Source organism: Typopeltis vanoorti, chromosome 11, assembly GCF_054136105.1.
Source record: "Typopeltis vanoorti isolate ZY-2024b chromosome 11, IOZ_Tvanoo_1.0, whole genome shotgun sequence".
In the NCBI taxonomy this organism is placed as follows: Eukaryota; Metazoa; Arthropoda; class Arachnida; order Uropygi; family Thelyphonidae; genus Typopeltis; species Typopeltis vanoorti.
The window spans coordinates 122,858,134-122,881,777 of NC_143559.1; the positions used below are offsets into that span (position 1 = coordinate 122,858,134).

Sequence of the window (23,644 nt, forward strand, 5' to 3'; positions counted from 1 at the left end):
AATTTGCTATATTGATCAATTAAATGTGTGAATTAAATCCGCCGGCTGCACCATTGTTAAAATCTATGTTTTATTGTTAAATCTAATTCTTATTAATTAATTCTTGTTCAGCTGCGCCTTTGTAAAATTCTACGTTTTCTCGTTTGAAACTTATCTTCTTAATTTTTACTATACTTCCAACTTATCGTTCAGTTACGTTACCTCTATCTTGTGGCCTCAAATAGCAAGGCGTCAAGAACAAAGAAAGTGCCTCGGGCTGGAGCCAATTTCTTTGGTATATATATATATATATATATATATTTTACTCTGCAGTCGTGGCAATATCTACTTCAAGATACATAGGTTCGAATTTATGAGTAGTGCATTGGACTTAGAGACCAGGCAAGTTATTTTGACAAGAAAACAATTTATTCATCACCAAGCAACAAATACACAAATGACACAAATTAATTTGACTAATCTAATATGCACGCTATATCTAACAACTCAATGTAAGTTATACGTTCATTTCTCACAATCATCTGAATCTTAGCAGGACTACTTGTCTAAAATTTTACCCCCCCTTTCATAACTTTACATATAATCAGATCGTCAACATATAAAAATTAAGGCTTAACGAACAACTACAACAAATAAATACAAGTAGATTCACTATACAATTCAGCTAGGCTTACATAGAGTAAATTCATTCAATTGTTAGCTCAAGGCATAAAGTCCTGCAACTCTAAATTTAAAACAATTCCATCAATTCAAACCACCGTTGCAATCTAAATTTCTTTCTGACTAAATAATGGAAACGTCTTACTTTTCATGAAATCTGGTCCTCTATAGCTGATTATATCTTCTTGTTCCTGTTAGACTTCGTCACTGTACCTGAACAACCTTTTCGTAATTTGCAAGACTTCTTTCTTGTTATCGGCAGACAATTTAATTCCTACAGCTTGAAAGTTCGGCATCTGGTTCCTCCTAATACAACGTGCCTTAGTTGCATCATTCTTCTGGCCTTTGCTTCATGAATACAGGTCTCCAAATAGGATAACGATTAATCACTCATGATTCTAGTGAAGCTCAGCTGCTGTTAACGAGCATTGTACTTTCTTCTAAACTCCTCAGCTTAAGGTGACTTTGATACCGTCATGAGTCCGAATCCTCTCGTCAGAACTCCACGTGATCTCCTACCCCATGAACAGAAACTCCACCCCGGAATGTACTCGAACTCCCAGGAACAGACTAAACCAAGCAAGTCCTGTCTCGACGCAGCAAACTCCTATTTATATGGTTCCGATGACCTTCGGTTTTCTTACATCGTAGTCCCCTGATGTTCTGCACCTGCCACCCTCGTCGATTAGTGCATTTAAATGGGAAACCCCCCGTGTAATGTAGACCTTTGCATTTGCAGTGGCCTCAGGTCATGACTTAATCCCTTAATCTGTCTGGAATTTTAGTTGAGTAGAAGTATACTTAGACACAATTTACCTTATATGTAATTTCCTTTGTTCTTACACAAAACTTTTGATATTACAATATTCAATAATTCAAAAAAAAAAAAACATTATTTCCATTTCAATTACACCAAGTTTTTCTATTAATAGACAAGCGTTTTTAGTGGAACTTAGCATATTTGTAAAATTTGCATAAAAGGTAGTTTACTACAAAAACTGCTTTTATTCAAGATTTTACACTGATATAGTACAACCCTACTGACTTACAGGGAAAAATAAATGCTAAGACAGTCATTAAAAAAAGTACCCCTCCCTCTCAAGATGGTACCAAAAGTGACTTCTATAAAACACATAATAACCATCTCTGGCCCATAGTGGATGTTCCTAAAGATTGCCCACCAGTTAACAATTAGCCAGATAACTAAGCTATATTCATCTTAAACATAAAAAATTTCTCCAATTCATTCCAACCATCTAAACTTTAATATCAAGCATCTACTGTATATCAAGTGGAGGAACAAAATATACAATCAAATAGAAGTCACTATTATGAGTCCTTAGCCTATTTTCCTATCCTATCAGTGGTCCTACCAGGCACTTAACTACCCACAATCCACGAAAATCAGCAATAAAAAGACCAAAACTATGAAAACAGGCAGGAACACAGAAAACTTCAGCTGCATTCTGAATGGAAATCCTATACAACAAGTAAAAGAATTCAGCTATTTAGGCACAGTTTGAAGTTAATCTGGAAATAGATCAGAATAAGCAAAGCTGGCATGGTGGGTAGCCAGATGAATAAATTTATATGGAATATGAGAGAAAGTAGCCAAAATACCAAACTAGCAGTATACAAGACAGTGTTCAAACCAGTTTTATGATACGCATTTGAAAGTTTGGTTAGAAAGAAAGCACTTGATCAAAGACTAGGGACCACAGATATGACAGTTTTGAGAAACATTAGGGGAGTGAACTGATGGCATCGATGGCAGAATCATATTAAAACTGAAGATATTAGAAAGGACCATGACACTATTAGCATTCAAGAATGTGTAAGTAGAATTAATCTAAGGTGGTATGACCACTAAAGGGTTAGGAAAGGTTAGCAAAACAGGTGTTTGATAACAAGATGGCAGGAAAGAGACCAAGAGGAAGAGCAAAGTCTAGGTGGATTGATTCAGTCAGAAGTGGTTTAGAAGCACGAAATGTTAGATATGACAATATTGGAGTGCTTACAAGTAACAGACTAATTTGGAGGAAAATTGTTGATAGGAGATTAATAATAATAATGTAAACTTAATTATGTAGTGCTGTCATAGTAACCTGAACACCCCTTGGGAGTGCATATCAGGAAATTGATGATGATTAATCCCAGTATAAACAAACAAACAAACAAAAACATTGATTATGAAGTTGTGATGATATCTGACATGAAATGCTTCAATATCACATAATGCAAAAATATTATGGGAAGGATCACTACCAAGGCCTGTTTCAACCTTTATTAAGGCCTCACCATAGGGACTAGACAAAGGACGATACCATGATTAAATCAAAACAGAAAAGCCCTATATTTTCTAAATACAAGTAAAATTGTATCACCATTTTATTAAAGACACTGGTGTCCAAAACCTAAGGAAAAAATATTTCTAAAGATTCCATCTGCAAATTCAGATGAAATAGCTTGTGGCAAATTGTATAACTTACGATTTTGAGTAGAAAGCAGATACACATTTAAATTTTTGAATTGTATGCAAAGACGTCACATGGTAGCACTCAACAAGATAAAAGGCTGAGTTAAGTGAATTGTATTTGAAGGAAGCTCTTTTAGTGAAGGAATAAAGATGCAAATTGGATGTCTTATAACATCTTAAAGACAACATCTAGATGATTTTATGTGGGGAAAAATTACTGGAAAGCTTGAATAAGGTTACAGACTTACTGATATTGCCAGAGTTTGGAATCTCACATAGCATTGTATCCAGTCTATAGGCAGTGTTTCAAACTGAAGACAGATTTTTGATTATAACAACGAAACATAATCGATGCTGCACAGCAGATCAGTTTCCAAGTCAACTCCACTTGAGTACATCCCTCGACTAATTTGCCCGATTAGTGCGTTTTTTTTTTCAATACCCAAATTCGATTAGTGCACCTATATACATCTTAAAAATAAATGTTACAGATTTTAAAAATTTTCTATCCATGCATTTTTATGGCAAACTATTTTAAAAAATTACTCACCAGAATGAAATAATTTAGTTACTGATTTAAAAAGTTTTACAAAGTTATTTTTAATGGCATACTACACTACTTGCATGTACACTATTGTATACTATGTTCCAAATTTTTACCGCCAAAATTTATGTTGTCTGCTATAGTATGCGTACAAATTCGAGACCCTTCGACACTTCTGCGCATGTCACAAAAAGGAGAACCTTTCTGATAATAGGGTAATCAATCAGTCTTCTGGGACAAGTTGTTTATTATTACACATCAGAAAATCAACTTCTCTTTTATGATCATTGTAGTTTTTAAAGTGGTAACTATTTTGCTTATATAACAGTTGGGAAATTTTATCTATAAAGAACATGATTTCACGTACTGGCGACCAATTTGTACAGTACGTCCTTCATTTCTTTCTCCCCTTCAATGATAACATCCAAGAGTTAATTAAGTCTCATTCTGAAGAAGTGAGTGATTCCGACCTGCTAAATTTAGATGCACAGCGGGAAGATCCCGAAGAACATGATGAAAATTTAACCACTGATAGTCAGCCAAAAGAGATTTCACAGAAACAATTTGAAAATATTTTTCGTACAATCGAAGTTTTTAAGCAGCATGCTTAGAGGCTAACCCTGATGAAGAGAGAAGCAGTAAAATTTGCAGAAGAGGCAATAGGGCCATACCGTCGGTTGTATGAAAAAAAGAAAGAGAATGCTCGCCAAATTACGCTAGCTCAATTCATTGTTAAGAAGTAGAATAATAATATTTATATTCTGAATGATAGAAGAGGAGAGAATGGAAACAGTAGGAGAGAGAGAGAGAGGTATGGGAATGCTAGAAGGGAGAATAGAAACAGTGGGAGAGAGGGAATGAGAGAGAGAGGTATGGGAATGCTAGAAGAAGGGAGAATAGGAGCAGTAGAGGAGATGGAATGAGACAGATGTATGGGAATGATAGAGGAGGAGAGAATGGGAATAGTAGAAGAGAGGGAATGAGAGGGAGTTATGGAGGAGGAGGAGAGAATGGAAACAGTAGGAGAGATGGAATGGTCAGAGGTGTAATGTATGGTGACTCAATGATCTTGCACACCACGGATCATTGCCTGGAGGAACAACAGAGAATGTGGCTATGGCAATTAAAAGAGGTGAAAGGGTGGATGAGATGATTGTGACGGTAGGAACAAATGACTTGAGTGATAAAGTAAATAGGGCAGCGAGAGATATCAGATTCTTGCTTGAGGGTGTACGAAAGAAGAAGACACAGAGAGGAAAGATGGTGTGTGTGTGTGTGTGTGTGTGTGTTGCCTAGGTATGATAGTGAGAAGCTGAGCAGAAGAGCAGTGATACCGATTGGCATAATAGCAAGAATGTGTCAGAAGAGAGGATTGGAATATGTGGATGCTTGGAGCACGTTTGAGAACAGAAAGGAACTGTATGCTAGAGACCGCTTGCATTTGAATGAGGAAGGACGTAGGCATCTGGAGAAATTGCTGTTCTGAATGAGTCAGTGTGTCCCAGTGTGGATGGTAGCAGGGGTGGTCTCTTGTGGGAATGGGTACTTAGGAGAAGGAGGGACGACATCAGGTAGCGCTGAGCACAGTGGAGTCTAGATAATGCTGGGTATAGAAACAGTGGCATTTTTATGCTTTATACTAATGCCAGGAGTATTCGGAATAAGGGAGGAATTGGTGGCACTGATAGCATCAGCCTGGCCAAAGATTATTGGGATCACTGAGACGTGGTTGACAGAAGAGGATATAATAACAGGAATAGAAGTTGCTAGGTACAGCATTTTTTGGCAGGATAGGAAGGGAAAGCGTGGTGGTGGTGTACTGCTTATGATAAGTGACAACCTATGTCCTCTAAGAGTGGAGGCATTGGAAGGCTGTGATGCTAATGATTTTGAAAGCATATGATGTGAGGTGGAAGTGGGCAAGACCAAGTTTAGTGGGGTGTTGCTACAGACCAAGAAGCACAGAGGGTGGGGGACCAGGAGATGTTGAGACAGTTGAGTGTGGCAAGTGCAAGAAGAATGATTGTAATGGGAGATTTTAACTACAGCAGTATAAATTGGGGAGAGGAACATGCATGCATGTAGCAATAAGAGAATGGAATTTCTAGACCTTGAGAGACAAATGTCTTAGGTAACATGTAACAGAGGGAACAAGAGATTCAAGAGTTTTGGATTTGGTTATAGTATCAGAAAAGTTGATAATAACTGAGATGACAACATCTCTTCCACCAGTTGGAGAGAGTGACCATATGGATTTGACTTGGAAAATGAATAGACATGCAGGGCCTACCAGGATGAGTCTTTTGACTCCATGGAGGCCTGAATAATAATAATAATATGTTTTATTTTCTTTCAGCTTCATGGTTTTCTTTTAACTAGGAGTATCAAAGAGATGGGAACGTATGTGGAATTATAATAGTCTTAGACGTCAACTTGGAGAAGTTTCGTGGAGGGAGGAATTGGAAGGCTGGGATATCATTAGTGCTTGGGAAACTGTGAAGGAATATTAGTTAGCAGCAATGGTAAGCTGAAGAAGAGAACACAATTTGGAGTAAAATGGATGCCAAACAATATTAAACAGGAACTGCATGCGAAAAAGAGGCTATGGAAGAGATATAAGGAGACAGGTGAACAGAAGATGCATGAAGAATATAAGACACGGGCCAGGAGAGTGACTAGTATGGTAAGGAAGGCGAAACTGGAATATGAGAAAAGATTGGCCCCTAGATCCAAGGAAAATTATAGGGAATTTTTTAGCTATGTGGCCAGTAGGAGGAGAAATGACTGTGGAAGAATGACATTGTAAGATAAAAATGGGAATAGAGTGACTGATGCTGAGGACATAGTGGAATTGTTCAATGAACACTTTATTGGAGTATTTCATCCTGGAGGAGTCAATTTGAATACTAGAGGGATTAGAGGAGAGTGTGTTCCAAATACTGAGTACTCTGGATGTTAAAGCTGTGGGACTGGATGGTATTTTGCCATGAGTTTTGAGAGAATGTGCTAGGGAACTGACAGTGCCTTTGACCTGGCTTTTCAATGAAAGTCCCTGAAGATGTGGAAAGAGGGGAAAATAGTTTCACCGCATAAAGGAGGATCCAAGACTACTGTTGCAAATTACTGACCGATCAACATATCAGGAGTCGTTGTCAAGGTCTTGGAGAAAGTAGTCAAGGGAAAAATACAGGAATGGATTGATGAAAATGAGATACTGTACAGGGGACAGCATGGCTTTGTGAAGGGTAGATCATGCCTCAGTAACTTGCTCAAGTGTTATAACAAGGTGATGGCTGAACTGGATAAGGGTAATGGGTTTACAGTGATACTGCTGGACCTGGCAAAGGCGTTTGGCAGGATACCACATGGAATTCTAATCCGTAAACTACAACATATGGGAATGGATATAGGGTTGGTGAGATGGATAGTTGGGTAGTTGATGGAGAGATATCAAGGAGTAGTTTATTCAGGAGGAGAGTCCAAAAGATGGACTGTGACTAGTGGTGTGCTGCAGGGTTCTGTTCTAGGACCATTGCTGTTTAATTTGTTCATTAACGATATAGGGAAGGTTCCAAGAGGAACAGTTCATTTGTTCGCTGATGATGGAAAGTTAGGTAGGGCAATAGTCAATGCAGATGTCAAAATCTTGCAGGATGACTTGGATAGATTGCAGTTCTGGGCTAAGGAGAATGGATGTCAATTTAATGTGACAAAATGTAAGGTTATGCATTTTGGGGTGAAAAGATTAGCAGCAGTATACCACATTAGTGGAACTGTACTCCAGGAGATTGATGAGGCCAGGGACTTGGGAGTGTTGGTGGATAGGGAGATGAAGTTTAGGGGGGCACATTGCAAAAGTAGCTAAATCAGCTCATCAACTCACTTGGTTGTTGAAAAATACCTTGACGAGCAGAGACAAGCAAGTTATTGTACCTCTGTACTGAGCCTTGATAAGATCTCATCTCAACTACTGTGCCCAGATTTGGCACCTAGGTTCCTTTTTGATGGGGAGGAGGTAAAGAGGATCCAGAGGCAAGGGACTAAGATGATAGCGGGTCTATGGAATGAACCATATGAGAACAGGTTGAAGATTTGTGGGTTGCAGAAATTAGTTGATAGGCAGAAAAGAAGAGATATGATTGAGACATTCAAATTGCTAAAGGGTTTCTATAGGATTAATTCAGAAGATATTTTTGAGATCAGGACTGGTGGTGGGAGAACTAGGGGACACCTATGGAAGCTGGGTAAGAGTGTGGTTAGCAGGGGTGTTAGAGCTGGGTTCTTTACTTTTAGAGTGATAAATGAGTGGAATAAGCTGCCAGAGTCTGTTGTGGGTGCTATGACGGTGAGTGGTCTATGGTGGGTCTATGGAATGAACCATATGAGAACAGGTTGAAGATTTGTGGGTTGCAGAAATTAGTTGATAGGCAGAAAAGAAGAGATATGATTGAGACATTCAAATTGCTAAAGGGTTTCTATAGGATTAATTCAGAGGATATTTTTGAGATCAGGACTGGTGGTGGGAGAACTAGGGGACACCTATGGAAGCTGGGTAAGAGTGTGGTTAGCAGGGGTGTTAGAGCTGGGTTCTTTACTTTTAGAGTGATAAATGAGTGGAATAAGCTGCCAGAGTCTGTTGTGGGTGCTATGACGGTGAGTGAGTTCAAGGCAAGGTATGATAGATACTGTGAGAATGTCGTATAGTTGTGTGGACATGATGTTTAGGGCTTCCCTTGATGAGTCTAAGGACTCTATGGAGTCGCCTGTAATAAGAATATAATAAAGTCTAGCTGCAGGAAAGGTGCCCATGGAATGGAAAGAAGGTAAGATAGTGCCATTGCATAAGGGTGGTAACAGACTGGAAGTGTATAATTATAGGCCAGTTTGTGTGTCATCAGTAGTTAGTAAGATCTTAGAGAAAGTAGTGAGGGACCGTATACAGCATTGGGCAGATGAGGGTAATGTTATCTATGAGAGTCAACATGGATTTGTGAAGGGGCGCTCTTGTTTTAGCAATATGCTAGCCTATTATAATAAAGTTACAAGAGCATTAGATGAGGGAAATGGCCTCATACTGGGACCTATATTGTTTAACCTTTATATCGATGACTTTGTCTGTGAATTGCAAGGGGATATTCAGTTGTTTGCGGATGATGCGAAGCTGGGAAGGGTTATTAGTAATGGTGCAGATGTGGTAGCCCTGCAAGAGGATTTGAATAAGCTAGATAGATGGACAAATGAATGAGGGTGTCGGCTTAATGCAGCAAATTGTAAGGTCTTGAGGTTTGGAAAACATCGATGGGATGCTGCATACTCTATGGGAGGAGTTATACTGCAGGAAGGAGCAGAGACAAGAGATCTGGGGTTGACGATTGATAGAAACATGAAATTTAGGGACATATTGCAAAGGTAGTGAAGGTAACACAGAGGATTGCTGCAATAATGAGAAAGACACTGAACTGGAGAGATAAAAGGGTTATCATTCTGTTGTATAAGACTCAGATCAGACCACACTTAGACTATTGTTCTCGGATCTGGTTCTCAGGATTTGAAGGGGATAAATTAACTGTGGAAAGGATACAAAGGCAGATAACAGAGATGGTGTCAGGACTGTACAATGTTAGTTATGAGGATCGGCTGAGGGAGTGTAGGCTGCAGAGTTTGGTGGATAGAAGGAGGAGAGGTGATGTGATTGAGACTTTTAAACTGTTGAGAGGTGGTTACAGGGTTGACACTGGGGGAGTTCTTTCACTTGGTTGAACAACAGGAAGGAGTCATGACAAGGGGTCATTCCTGGAAGTTACGAAAGGAAACTATGAGAAAGAGGGTGAGGAGTGGTTTCTTTGTATGGAGGTGGTTGAACCATGGAATATATTGCCTGATAGAGTGGTGAGAGTGAGAACGGTCAATGCGTTTAAGGATGGTATGATAGACTTTGTGTTTCTTAGAAAGGACCTCCTAGGATGAGTCTTTTGACTCCATGGAGGCCTGAATAATAATAATAATAATATGTTTCATTTTTTTTTTTCAGCTTCATGGTTTTCCTTTAACTAGGCCCTGAGACATATCTTAATTCTTTTATAAAAAAATTAAGGTTCAAAAAAGAAATTTGAGGAATGAATTATACTTTTTCCCATAAGTTATTATATTTGATTAGTGCCTTTTCGATTAATGCGCCTGTTTTAAAGAACGCATTAGGCGCACTAATCGAGGGATTGGTGTACAGCATGTGGTTATCTCGACAAACTATGGTAAGATGTCTGAAACAATTAGGCCTACATGCCCAAATGTCTGTACTGTGCATCCCTTTATCCACAGCTCATCATAGAGCACGTTTTTAGTGGTATTGTATCCTTAAACATTAGATAAAACAACTCTCATCTTTACAGATGAGAACTGTTTTAGTCTTTCCCCAGATTCCAGATGACACTTGATCTGGCATGAGAGTGGAATTGCTTACCATTGCAAGAATGTTCTTGAAAGGGATAAATACAGCAGTGTTGTGGTCATGGTGTAGGGAGGCATTATGCTTAATGGATGCACTGTGCTACAACTGCTGGAAAAAGGAACTATGACTGGTGAACAATATTGCAACAGTGTTCTTTAATGTCATGTTTGATTGTTCCGTGATGTTGTAGGTGCTGAATTAATTTTTATGGATAACAATGCCATACCACATCATACATGAGCAGTGGAGATACTTCTGGAGACCAAGGATATTAATCGAATCGTGTGGCCAGCATGCTCCCCAGATCTCAACCCCATAGAAGATGTTTGGGATGCAATAGGGAAATGCATTGCTGCTCAAAATTAATTCCCCCTCCAGAAAACAAAGGTCTTATCCTTGTTCTGAAGTAGGAGTGGGTCAATTTGCCTTAAGAACTCTTGAATCACCTGGTACTAAGCATTGTACGATATTGTGAGAGCTGCATCGTGATTGAGGGTGGACATATTACATACTGAAATGGCTCTCCACATAGTTTGTACTGTTACATTAAGCACTGTACATTAATTCCTTTTGGCTGTGGTCATCAAATTTTTTTCATATACAGGGGTAAAAATGTAGTTCGTCCTTAGCTTTTGGACAGTGTACCATGGTTACCAGCGAGTTGGGAAGTTCCGTATTTTTCCGTGTATAAGACGATACTTTTTCTAAAATTTTAGAACAAAAATTGGGATTCATCTTATACATTGGGATAACTGGTTGAGAGACCTGCAGTTGCCATGGCGAAACTGCGGTACCTTGTCTCCACGAACAGGCTTCCACCAATTACTAGCCTTTGTTAACTCTGTCGATTGATGTCATTAACGACTGATTCTGAAAAAACCAATCAGATCTCTGAAAGCATTCATATGTCTGCAACTCATTGGTGGGATAAGTTAATGCATTAAAAATAAAAGTCAATTATGCAAAAGAACATGGAAATAAAGCTTCAGAGAGACAGTTTGGACCTCCTCCCACTAAGTGTACGATTAGACAGTGGAGAAAACAGGAAGAATGACTACTCAAGATGCCAAAATAGAAGAGGGCCTTAAGAGGAAAACCAGAAAAATAGAAACTCGGCTTAATTAAGACTTGGATTATGGAGCAGCACTGTGTCAGTCAAGCTTATTCAATATGAGGCAAAAAGGTTTGCAAGATAAATGAACATTGTTGATTTTACAGGTAAGGCAAAATGGTGCTTCAACTTCATGAGGAGAGAACATGAACCAAGTTAGCCCAGAAAATGCTACCAGCTTATGAGGATAAAATCCAACAGTTTTATTCCTATGTCATAAAACTTCAGAAAAAATATGCTTTTGTCAGATTGCAAACATGGATGAGGCACCTCTCAATTTTGATGTACCGACCAACAGAACTGTTGATATGAAAGGGGCCAAACTAGTGGCAATCAAACACAAGTGGTCATGAAAAGACACACTATACTGCTGTCCTTTCATGCTGTGCAGATGGTATCAAACTGCCTCTTATGCTCATTTTTAAGAGAAAAACTTGTCCTAAAGAGAGCATACTACCTGTCATGAGAATGGTTGGATGAATGAAGAGATCATGGCTATTTGGTTTGCAAAGATTTGGTCAAGAAGACCTGGAGGGCTCTCGAAGAGGCCAGCTCTGCCCGTGTTTGATCAGTTTCGAGCACATTTAACAGAAAAGACAAAAAGGGTTGCAGCGGATTTGCGAACACAGCTAGCAGTTATTCCTGGTGGACTCACAGGTCAGTTACAGCCACTAGATATTTCTATCAACAAGCCCTTCAAAGCTCTGATGAAAATAGAATGGAATAAATGGATGCAAAAAGCAGGTAATAACTTGACAACGACAGGAAGAGTGAAAAAAAAAAAAAAAAAAAAACCATTACTGAGGTATGCAAATGGATCCTAAACTCATGGAATGGAGTCAAGCAAGAGGTGGTTGTGAAGTCCTTCAAGAAATGTGGAATCGGCAATGCTATGGATGGAACTGAAGATGATCTCACATATATAGACAGTGACACAGAAGACAGCAGTGATGCAGTAGAGGTTGAGGAAAGTGATATGTCTAGAACTAACAGTGGTGAAGAAAATGATGTGTCCGGAATTGAGAGTGATGCATAATTTCTTAGTATGTATCTTAAAAATATTACCTAATTACTAAATATACTTTGAATATTTAAAAAAATACATCAAATGTGTTCTGTTTTATGTTTAAAATATTGATTTCTTAATTTTAGGTTCAAAAAAGTAGGGTTTGTCTTGTACATGGAGGTGTCTTATACACGGAAAAACAAAGTATATTGACAAGAAATTATATTCTTGTTTTAATCCTTTACCCAAACATAAGCTTGCATGTGAAGTACTTACCCCTTAAGGGGATTTATAGGATACCATTACATTACTACACAAAAAGTTTACATTTCCAACTCCCTACTGACAATATTTCCCCAAATTAATTCTGATATCAAGAGGGTTAATCAGGTAGGAATTAGATGGATGAGCTGTATCATTAAGCATGAGCTGCAGAAAAAGAAAATGCTGTGGAGAGTATATAAGAAGAAATGTGCCCAGCAAGCTCATGAACAGTACAACAGTCAGGCAATAAAAGTGATGGGCATGGTAAGGAAGGAAAACTCAGATTACAAGAAGAAACTAGCCAAAGACAGGAAATCACGTGTTCTTTCACCAAGATGGTGAGCAGTATGTGGAATGCACCCTATAAGGACAGACTGAGGGTGTGGGCTGTGGAAGTTGGTTGATAGGCAAAAAAGAGGATATGATAGAAACATTCAAGTTACTTAAAGGGTTTTATAGGATTGATGCAGGAGAAATGTTTCAACACTTGGTTAGAGGGGGGGGGGGTAGAACAAGAGGTCATACCTGAAGACTGAGTAAAAGTGTGGTTAGTAGGAGGTGTAAGGAATAGATTTTCACTTGGAGAGTTATGAATGCATGAATAAGTGGAATGGTTTGCCAGATTCAGTTGCAAGGCAAGCAATTTGTCTGTTAATCGGTTCAAGGAGAGGTGTGATATATCCCACAATAACTCTTCAAACTACATGGAGGAGACCGCACAATAATAATATCTGTCTGAATGCCATGCTATTGGATCTTACATTTTGGTTATTAGTTATTTTGGTCTTAGTTAGGTCTTTTTCCTGCCATGACATCAAACACCTGTTCTGTAAACATGTTCTCTCGTATTATGTTTAAATAACCATACCATCTGAGATTACCTCTGATAACAGTCTTGAATAATAATAACAATGTTAAGTTAATTCCCAATATCTTCATTTTTAATATGACTGGCGACTGATGCATCTGTTCACTCCCCTAGCTGTTCTTAAATTTCTTATATCTCCACAGACTTGTCTTAAACTGTTCATTCACATTCATAACTTAAAACTGGTTTGAACACTGTCCTGTATGTTGGTAATTTAATGTTTGACTAATTTCCCTCTTAGTCCACATAAATTTCTGAACTGAATGATTCCTTACCATACTAGTTTTGCTAATTCTATTGTCTATTTCCACACTTGACACTGTTTCGGCCAACAACTAACAGCTGATTCAGAACTGGAATGGACCACGGGAATCTGACTAGTTAAAATAAAGCACTTTGCTATGGTTGTTGAGATGTGTTGATAGAATGTGATTTCTACCCAGTGTTATGAATGTTTAAGTGAAAGAATCTCAATCAAGATCGTGGGTAATTGGCAGGAGTAAACATGACTCCCCTTGAGGTAGATGTGTTGGATGGAGCTCTGGTCCAGCTGGTGAGATTACCTATTATTCTGTCTATATATTTCATCAGGGGAAGCCTGATGAGTGCAGATTGCATAAACTTCAAAATTCCTGGTGAACTACTCCCGTGATCCCAGGTCTGGGTGGCCTCTCGAGGATCCCAAAGGGATATGCCTGGCTCCGTTGCAAAATCCAAGAAGGACTGAACTTTCGTGCTATCTTTAACATGGGGAATTGCCACCCCACCCATTTACACAAGCTTATCGTAGGAAATTGGCTATCTGACTATCATTAGATTTCAAATTGGAGAGGTGTGCTCCATTAATCCAACACCAGCTCAATTACCAACCCTCTCATTGGGCTGGCAATTGAGCTGGTGGTTCAATAGTATAGACCTATGACAAATGTTTTATTATGTGAGATATAAGTATGAAAATAAGATCCTTCTATAGGAGTAGGTGAGCTCATAGCTCTTAGTTGTAAGTTAGAAAGTAAGTTAACTGTAAGCTAGCATGTAAATTAGATTAAGTAAAGGATCAATGGAGTTGGGGAAAAAATAATGAAATTTAAATAAATAAAGGTGAAAAGCAGAGTGGCGATGAGGCCACTAGAATGGAAGCATCAAGGCAGTGGTTGAGACTATGCAGAGTTGCTTCCTACACCGCACCATTCAGGTGTGATGTGCAGCACCAAATCATCCACAGACGACCTAGGTACCGGTTTGGGTGATATGCTTAGAAGAGCAACCACCCACAATATACTACTCTATGATGTCTGTCTATACTCATTCATATGCATTCCCATTTGCTCCGACTTAGGCAATAGTTTTCTATGCAATATTCTGCTAAATGCCTTTGCAAAATGGTTATACCATGATGCTGCAAAGCATCATGGTATAACCATTTCCTTTATCCCCTGTCACTTTATTATAAAATGTGAACAAATTACTAAGGCTGGACTTACCTTTTTATAAACTGTCCTGCCCACCATAGAGTATCATATTCCTATTCACCCATTCCTGAATTTTACCTTTAACCACAACTCCTGAAATAATAACTGGTCAATAATTTGTTACTTCTGTCTTGGAGGCACAATGGAATTAGATAACTCTTTTTCCACTCCCTTGGAACCTCACCATAGTGAGACCTAGATTGAACAACTTTGTAAGAGGGACTGCTAATTCTCTTGCACAATTTCATTGCACACGTTCAATCATAATCCTACTGCTGTATTCGCTGATATTTTTAAATATGCTGAACTCTTACTTTTGTCTACCTCAATTCTCATATCAATTCTGTCACATCAGGACTGCAAAGTCTCCACCTGGATGATATACCCTTGAGAGATAACTGTGCTATTCATTCTGTATAAGTTACATGCAGACACAGCTGAAAAATTATTTAATTTAGAAAGATTAACGACAAATCAATGAAGGTATGAAGAGTGGAATCTCTCCTTATATGCAGTTGTGAAAGAGTCAAGTAAAAACTGATACTGTTAAGATCAACTGAAGTGTGTGCAAAATTTAAAATTAGTGCATGTATATATGTAATAAAAACTTATATAATTAAACACCACAGTTCTTAATAATAATTTCCCCCTCTTACAAAAAAATGAAGAATCTTCATCACAATCAATATCACTATGGAACTTAAATCAAATGGGACGATATCTTTCTTTGATGTACTTATAAAAAAGAGAATTGAATGGTTCCTAATCAACAAGTTTTTTGGAAACTGTCCATCAAAAAAATATGTCATTATTAAATGCTTTCTTTCCAGAGCTCACAGCTGCAACATAAAAATAGTCGAGAAGATTATCAACCATTTTTCTTCACCATCTATTAAAAGGGAAGACACACACAGAATCAATTTTCAATTTCAATGTAATCCCATACATTAAATTCCTCTTAAAAGCATTTAAGAGTGATTTCTCATATATTAAACTTCTTTAAGCCAATGTCTCTCTATATGCCTTTCTGAACCTCAATCGTACATTACCCCCAAGAAATGAAACAAATCGGGTCTAACAGAACATGGAATTAATAATGCTAGCCACAGGTTACTTTCTAATGATGCCAAATTACTATATAGATGTTCCCATAAATACAAGCATCTAAAGAAAGTTCTGAAGTACTTCTGCATCAACCAAATCTCAAATCTCCATGCCAAAAACCAGGGAAATTATTGTTAAGAACTAAACTGTTTAATTATATAACTTTGATTATATGTACATATGTGCTTCATTTTTTTTTTTAAAATCACACACACACATCAACTGATCCTAATAGTATCAGTTGTTACCTGACTGTTTTGCAACTGCATATAAGGAGGGATTCTCCTTTTTATACACCTTAATTGTTATTCAATTTTTTTTGAATTTGGAATATTACACTAATCACAATTCATAAATCAAAATATTTAGTTTATCTTAATTATATAATTTTTCAACTGTGTGTCTATATGTAACTTATAAAGAAAGTGATCACTTAGTAGCTCAAATACTTCTTTTGCTTCTGTCAGTCTTTTCCCATCTGCACTGATGAAGCCCTTTGGTCGGCAAGACCTAGGTTTAATTCCCTGCCATGATGTGAGGAACCTTTATCTGGTCTCTTTCGACTAAAGGTGGGTTAGGTGGTCTCATATAGAGTTAGAGTTTTTTAACCTGGAAACTCGGGTTTTTCCTCCCTCAGAACAGGCAAACTGGCCCCATGAACACACACATCTACAGTAATAAAATACATACTTAATCCCTTATTAGGAGGGCTCAACCCATTCTAAGAGATGGGGGAGGAAAGGGGAATCCCATATGAAATAAATAAATAACCAAGTAATTATTCCTCCATAATCATTATTCCTCTTACTTGCTAGAGAGTGAAAATACTCTTTTGAATTTATTTGTTGAAAGTTTTTACTTTTTTTCAGTTGGTTATACTATAAATTAAAGATGCCAAGAAATTATATTCTTGGTTTCATCCTTTATCCAAGTGTGAGCAAACAAAGTTTGCACATGAAGAACTTCACAACTGGGCTACCTGACAATAGAATGGCTGATGACTTAACATCAAATGCCTTAGTATCTCATAATGCATTGCAAACATCCTTATGGTCATGTATAATGCTATGCATTAAGGCAAAGCCGCTACCCTACCCAAACCGGTTTCGAACTTTATTGAGGTCTCATCAGTGGGAGCCAAACCCAAAAGTGATACCAAGATTGATACTCTGGATACATGTTGAAAGTTTTTCCCTTTTGGATTTACTTTTGCCTGCTTAGCTAATTTTCTTTCATAATCTGATTTAGCCTTCCTTACCATGCTAGTAAATCACCGTTTCTGCTTATACTTTGTATTGTTGATGAACATGCTGTTTACCTTTTCATTTATATTTCCCTAATCTATTAATCTACCAAAAGCCTTTTGCAAAGGCTTTTGGTAGCTGGCCTGGATGGCCGAGTGGTTAGCATTGCTGTGTCATTATATATGCAAATTCACTTAAGTCGTATTGTTCAAACGTACTAATCAATTGCTCTAAGTACAGACCTAGATTTTTGGTCCTATCTCCTTTTTAGGCATAAACACATTTATATTATTTAATGACTGCACCAGTTTATACCCTACAATAATAAAATGCATTATTCAGGGAGATACTTCCAATAACCCAAATATGTAGCTACCTGTTAACTCCCTCAGTCAGTCGTGGCCAAATATCGCAACTTAACCTTACCCTCCCGCGACAAGTTTGTATTTTTAGAGCGGTGAATTGACGCTCTTAGTCAGGCAAGACACAGTTAGGAAAAAGAATACGTTTATTCTACAACTTTAAAATACACTATACAATTATATAAATTCACTCTTGTTAAGATTACAATCATAAATAAATACTAAGTTAGGAAAGCTAGTTTCTTTCAGGGTTGTCCCATGCATGCAAAATATTGCCTAAACTTAATCGTCATTAACACAATTCACTCATAACACTTCCTTCAAATAATTCTAGAGACATCATATTAACATTAAAATTTAGGCTCACAATTCCTTTCTCTGCAACTTTGTCAAACTCCACTTAACAATCTCGATGTCAGGCTATAGCCTAATGGGACAATTACTTAAAACTTCACCAGTTGATATTGTTCTGCTTTATCAAGTTTCTTGCATCTAAAATTCTTCACTCACTCACAAGCTTCCAAAAACACAAATAATAAAACATCTACATTACCTTCACTCGATTTCGGAATGGGTCTGCTGGCTGATACTGTTGTGGAAGTACCCGAGGTTCGATTCCTTGTTTGGATAACGTGCAGCGTTATATTTCTGCTAAGTGGCTATCCTTGATATACACAATGGCTACCTTCGTCATCTGAGGACTTCACGGGAACATCAACGACTCAGCACCCGCTTATAATGAAAGCTTTAGCTGCGTCACGCTGGAACTCCGTCCAGAATTTCATGGACTGCTCAATTCAAACTTCATGTTGCCACGCATCCTCGCCCGCTGTTCTGCCTGGAAACCGCAACCTCGATTTTCTCCTTACGACCACAAAATCCCGGGAAAAAAGAAAGCCTTGTTCCTCCTCCTGCAATCCCTTATATTACGCATCACATAGCGCCCTCCTATCTCCTGAAACATCTTGTGTGGAGCTATGTTAGTCTCGATCTCCGAATGATGTCAGCACTTTTTTCTGTAGCAGGAATCACGGGACTGTTATGCACACCTGTTCGAAGTATCACACAGCCTCAGGTGCTTACACTAACACATACCAAACCTTTGGACCCACTCTTACATTTAGCTCAGTAGAATATTTAAGTAAATTTCAGTTACACCGTACAATGCTAAATCTTGATTTATAATACACAAATAAAAAAAAAAAAACTTCTAAATAACATTATGTAATTCCAAATCTGTTATACATCTTTACAATTTTATAAACTAATACTTTCTAAGTGTTATATTTTATTATCTTAATATTTCACACTTTAGACACAATATTATTTGATTTTGACTAAATGCAAGTATTTTCTACTAATTTGCCAAGTTGTGCTTGTTAAAATCTGAATGATTTGCTGAAACAAAATCACAAGACCATTCAGAGTTCAACAGCGTGTCAGCTCTTCAAAGGCTGAGGTTTGAATCCCCGCAGTGAGCATGGATGTGTTAGATCTGAAACGGGCAACCTCATTCTAAATGAAGTCACCCTTCCAGAGTCTAACAGAAGATATCCATTAAATGAGATATTTATCATTTTGGCACAATTTAACTATGTCTTAAAAGAAATTACAGCTTGCAAATTAAAATAAGAACTGTTTATATTGAAGTTAATGTATCTGTATATTAAATGTAACTGTAAGTCAACAAAAAGGGCAAATGTAAGAGTAATTATCAGTGATTTTTCTACACGTGAAAGAATGCCAATAATTTGGTAAGAAGGGGCAAAGCCCAATACTACAATAGCAGCGTAAGCGTTCATGGGTGCTACTTCTAAGAAAACATCAAGATGCATGCATTCCTTGAATTGGAAAGCCTCGTATGAGGATTGGTGAGGTCACCCAAATCGGAAGGGTGAAAGGAGAGATCAAACTCGGAAAGGTGGCGCTCTTGAGCGTATAAAACCTGCAACACAGAATTGAACCCCCCCCATTTTGTTAGTTCCTGTATTCTCACCATGTGCTTCGAGTGGTCATCATGATTCAGTTCTTATCTTTAAGAGCTGACCTCCAAGAAATCCCAGTATGGCACTGCCACAGAACACGGAAAATCTTGAACGCAGGCCGTCGGTATGAAATAGCATCGACGTAAATCTTTAGTGAAGAAGGAGAGCAAGGATTCCCACGTGGCAACAGAACCAAGGCAGCCAGAACTTCATAAGAAGGAAGAACGGAGAGAATCCCGAAAGAACCCGAGATAGTGTAGATAAGTACTTTTACATATTCTAGCCCTTTAGAGAACTTGACTAACAGAAACAGAAGAAAGTGTAACCCGAATTTCATAAGGATAAACTTGAAGAATTATTTTATGTGTGAATGACTCTATACCATTAGACTGAATTCTGAGAACTATTAATTTACTGGAGATTCTGTCGTTACCTACTTGAGGGAGATTAATAATGTGCCAAATACCTAGCTGGCTCCAGTTGTAAACTAAATGTTTGATAAGTTAAAGGAATAATATTGTAAAGATTAAGAAATCCATGTCTATCTAAGAATGAGAGAAATGTAAGAGTTTTAATCTAGCATTGATGTCAATTTTATCTTTGTATTGTAATTAATTATGAATTCATTAAATTTGTATGTTACCATTCATGCTTGTTTTTCTGACCATGTTGACTGACCTAGACCCTTCATAAAAATACAAACCTGGTGATCATATACGTGTGCGGGGATATCCTAAGTAAGAGAGGAAAGGGGGCACGACTGCAAACAGACTAGAAAACCTACGGCTTCTGATTTCAAGCGAATTATTTTAGTAGCATCTGATACTCTAGAACCATCCTTAAGCTGAGCTTGACTCTGTCCTTAAAGCCCAGGCTGGCACAGGAAATAAATTTGTCTGAGTGAATGTGGATGACTTATAGAGATCGGGGAATAGGTATTCTCCAGGGGCCCAAAATTTAGAGATTGTCAGATTAGCATTAAGATCATATACTCAAATGTTAGGCAGACGATTTAAGGATATATAAGGGTCAAAGATAGCAGACAGAGGCCAACATATTATACGAGTGAAAATTAAACAAAAGAAAAACCGAGACATAACAAATGGCACAGCCGGTCAGATTATAATTGGATAAGGTTTTAAATAGGAAAATTTAAAAATATTTAAAACTTTATTTAAAAATAAAGTTTTAAATAGGATTTAATCAAGCAACAAAACAAACCTATTAAACAAAGTAAGCATAAATATAAATAAAATACATAACAGATGTTTGTGGTTTCTGTGAAAATGCTAGTGGTGGTGGTGGGCGGTAGATGGTATTGGTATAGATGTGGTTCGTTGGTGGATTGAGTGGTGGAGACAGAGTTGCAGAGTAGGTGCCCTCCTTCGATGAGTCTTTGGACTCCCTGGAGGTGTCAGGTAATAATAATAATAAAAAAATCTAAGTATACTACCATGCATCCATTTCCCTCATCTAATGCAAATGTTAACTTACTGTAATAAGAAGTAAGCAGATTACTCAACACAGCCTTTATCTGGTCTCTTTAGAGACCATCGTTTTTAACAGTGACACACAGATTCTCCTATAATTTGATTGCTTGTGTTCTGTTGCCTCTGTTATGAAGTAGCATAATCTTGCCTGCCTTCAACTCCTTTGGAACTTGACCCAGTATAAGACTCATATTAAACATATATGTCACGACAGATGTCAACTCCCTGGCACATTCCTTCAAAATACGTAATGATATATCATTAAGTCCTACAGCCTTATTAATATCAAGGTTATTATTTAATTCCCCATATACCCTTTTCATCTGCTGCTCTCAAATTCTCACATGATGTCATTCACAATGAAGAAAGACCTTTATGAACTTCTCATATTAAGTATCCCAACCAATCCTCCACAGCAGCTGTCCTTATACCATTTTCTCCAATCAGTGTCATCCTCCCATAATCATTCTTTCTTTTTGTTTCATTAGTTAACTGCTGCTCTTCACTTTGCTACCCTTACTGACTGAGTCACCCTCTTTGCCTGTTCTTTGTACTCCTCATGGAACTGATTATTACCACTCACCTTATGTTGCCTCCATTATGCTTTCTTTTTTGTATTGCCTGCTTAATCTCTTCGTTCATCCATTTCACACCTACCCTATTTAACCTTCTGACCCTTGGAATACATTTAGACAATGCTTCTACTAGATAGTTCTTGAAATCACCCAAGCAGTAGTGATCTTCTTTCCACCCAACTCCTCATTCCATGCTACAGCTGCACGGTGTAGAATGGAATGAGGAGTTGGAATTATTTCCTGAGCTTCACTAGTCTTGTAATTCCACATATACCCTTTTTCTCACAAAAGTCCTCGTACTGCTGGCTTCCACCCAGGTAATCACTTCATGGCCACTCTTGCCAACTGGAGGTGTAAAATTTATTTACCTTTTCTCTTTATTTATGTTTTTGTTGGTTCTTATGTTTTAATTTTAAATATTTCTTAGACTGCACCAGTTTAAAGAAAATCTTGCTTACCTTATATTTAGTCCTCTATACTGAATTGACTGTGTTGTCTCACAAAGCTTATCTACACTACGATGTTATTTCCATCTATCTTTAATATGCGTCCCCTTATTTTCCTGCTCTAGCCTTTTGTTCCTATTGCACGTGTTGCAGACTCTATATATAGTTATCACCAATGCTAAACGACTGCAGTTTATTCAATTTCTCACACTCTCCAATCTGACAAATTTATTTGATTTACGACTGTGCAGTCAAACTGAATAATAAAGAGTGAGGAATTGAAAAGTGGATCAAAGGCAATATATAGTCAAATTTCTCTTATCCATATAACAAGTCGTGGAAATATCTAATTAACACACAGGTTCATAATTTTTTCAAAACAGTTCATTGGCAATGATTAGATAAGAATATTGTTCAACAAAGCATTTATTCAAACTAGAAAAATTGTAATTACATACTAGATAAGTAATAAGGAATAACTGTTTCTCCCAGCATAGCTAACTCCAGAAAATACATCTTACAAAAACTATAAATTTCTGCCTTCACGCAAGTCTAACACACTACTTAGTATTTTACAAATTTAGGACAAATTCTTGCTTAACAAATACATACAGTTACACATATATATAATCCAAGAATACCGATACGATGTATTTACTCACAGTTTTCCCCTCATGAATAGTTCTTTACTATGAACAAAGTTTCCATTGGAACATCTTGTATCTTTCCCTTGACCTGGATACTTCTTTCTTTAACTTGGACATTTCAGTACTCTACATACCGTCACAGTTGTCTTGGCCCGAGTAACAAACAATATCCTTCCTTCTTTTTTTTTTTTTTTCTTTCTTCCTCAGCTGGTAACTGGAGAGATTACGATTTCACCTTCGATGTTTATCCATCGAACCCAGGTCAGTTGTGCTTGAGATCGCATACTATACTACTGCAGGATACATCAGCAGACGTGCCGTGGGAATTGCCCGAAGAGCTTCAGGGAGAAGGACCGTCGACAGAACTCTAATGATAAACCATGAATGTACTCTCAGGTATGAGCTACCTAACTTCTAGCCAAGAACTCCTAATCATCTCCTCTCTCTCTCTCCCTTTTTTTCTCTTTCTCAGTTCCCCTAAAAGTCCTACTCGTTCTTTGTTTCGACTCTGAAGTGTCTGCAATCACCCTCCAGTTGCAAACCTTTCCTTTTAGATATGCTTATCTTATTTATTCTTTAATCTGGCCAGCTTAATATCCTTTTTCTTTGTTGCCTCACTATACTAATAAGACGTAATCCCTTTCCTCTGGCTTTAAACACTATAGTTACACAGGTAATATCGAATACATTCTACAAAGTAGTTAATTTATATATATAAAAAAAACAATACAATACACTGCATTTTCTATAATATTTTGATGACATCCTTGTAAAACTGAGCTCAATTTTTTAAGTAAGATCGAGCTGCGAGATTTTACAGAGAGATTATTTGATACCTCATTTATAATGACATCCTCTGATAAGATGATCAAATCCAAGATCCTAAATCCTCTGTTACACTGTCTGAGGTAGCTGCCTCTCAAAAACTCGAGAAATTAATTT

General features: G+C 37.6%; 1 protein-coding gene across 1 annotated transcript in view; it reads right to left on the bottom strand.

The window, feature by feature from the left end:
* The window catches only part of LOC150102016 (uncharacterized), a 136,437-nt gene that overhangs the window by 80,505 nt on the left and 32,288 nt on the right, over positions 1-23,644 (bottom strand). The gene's annotated exons all lie outside the window — the stretch shown is intronic.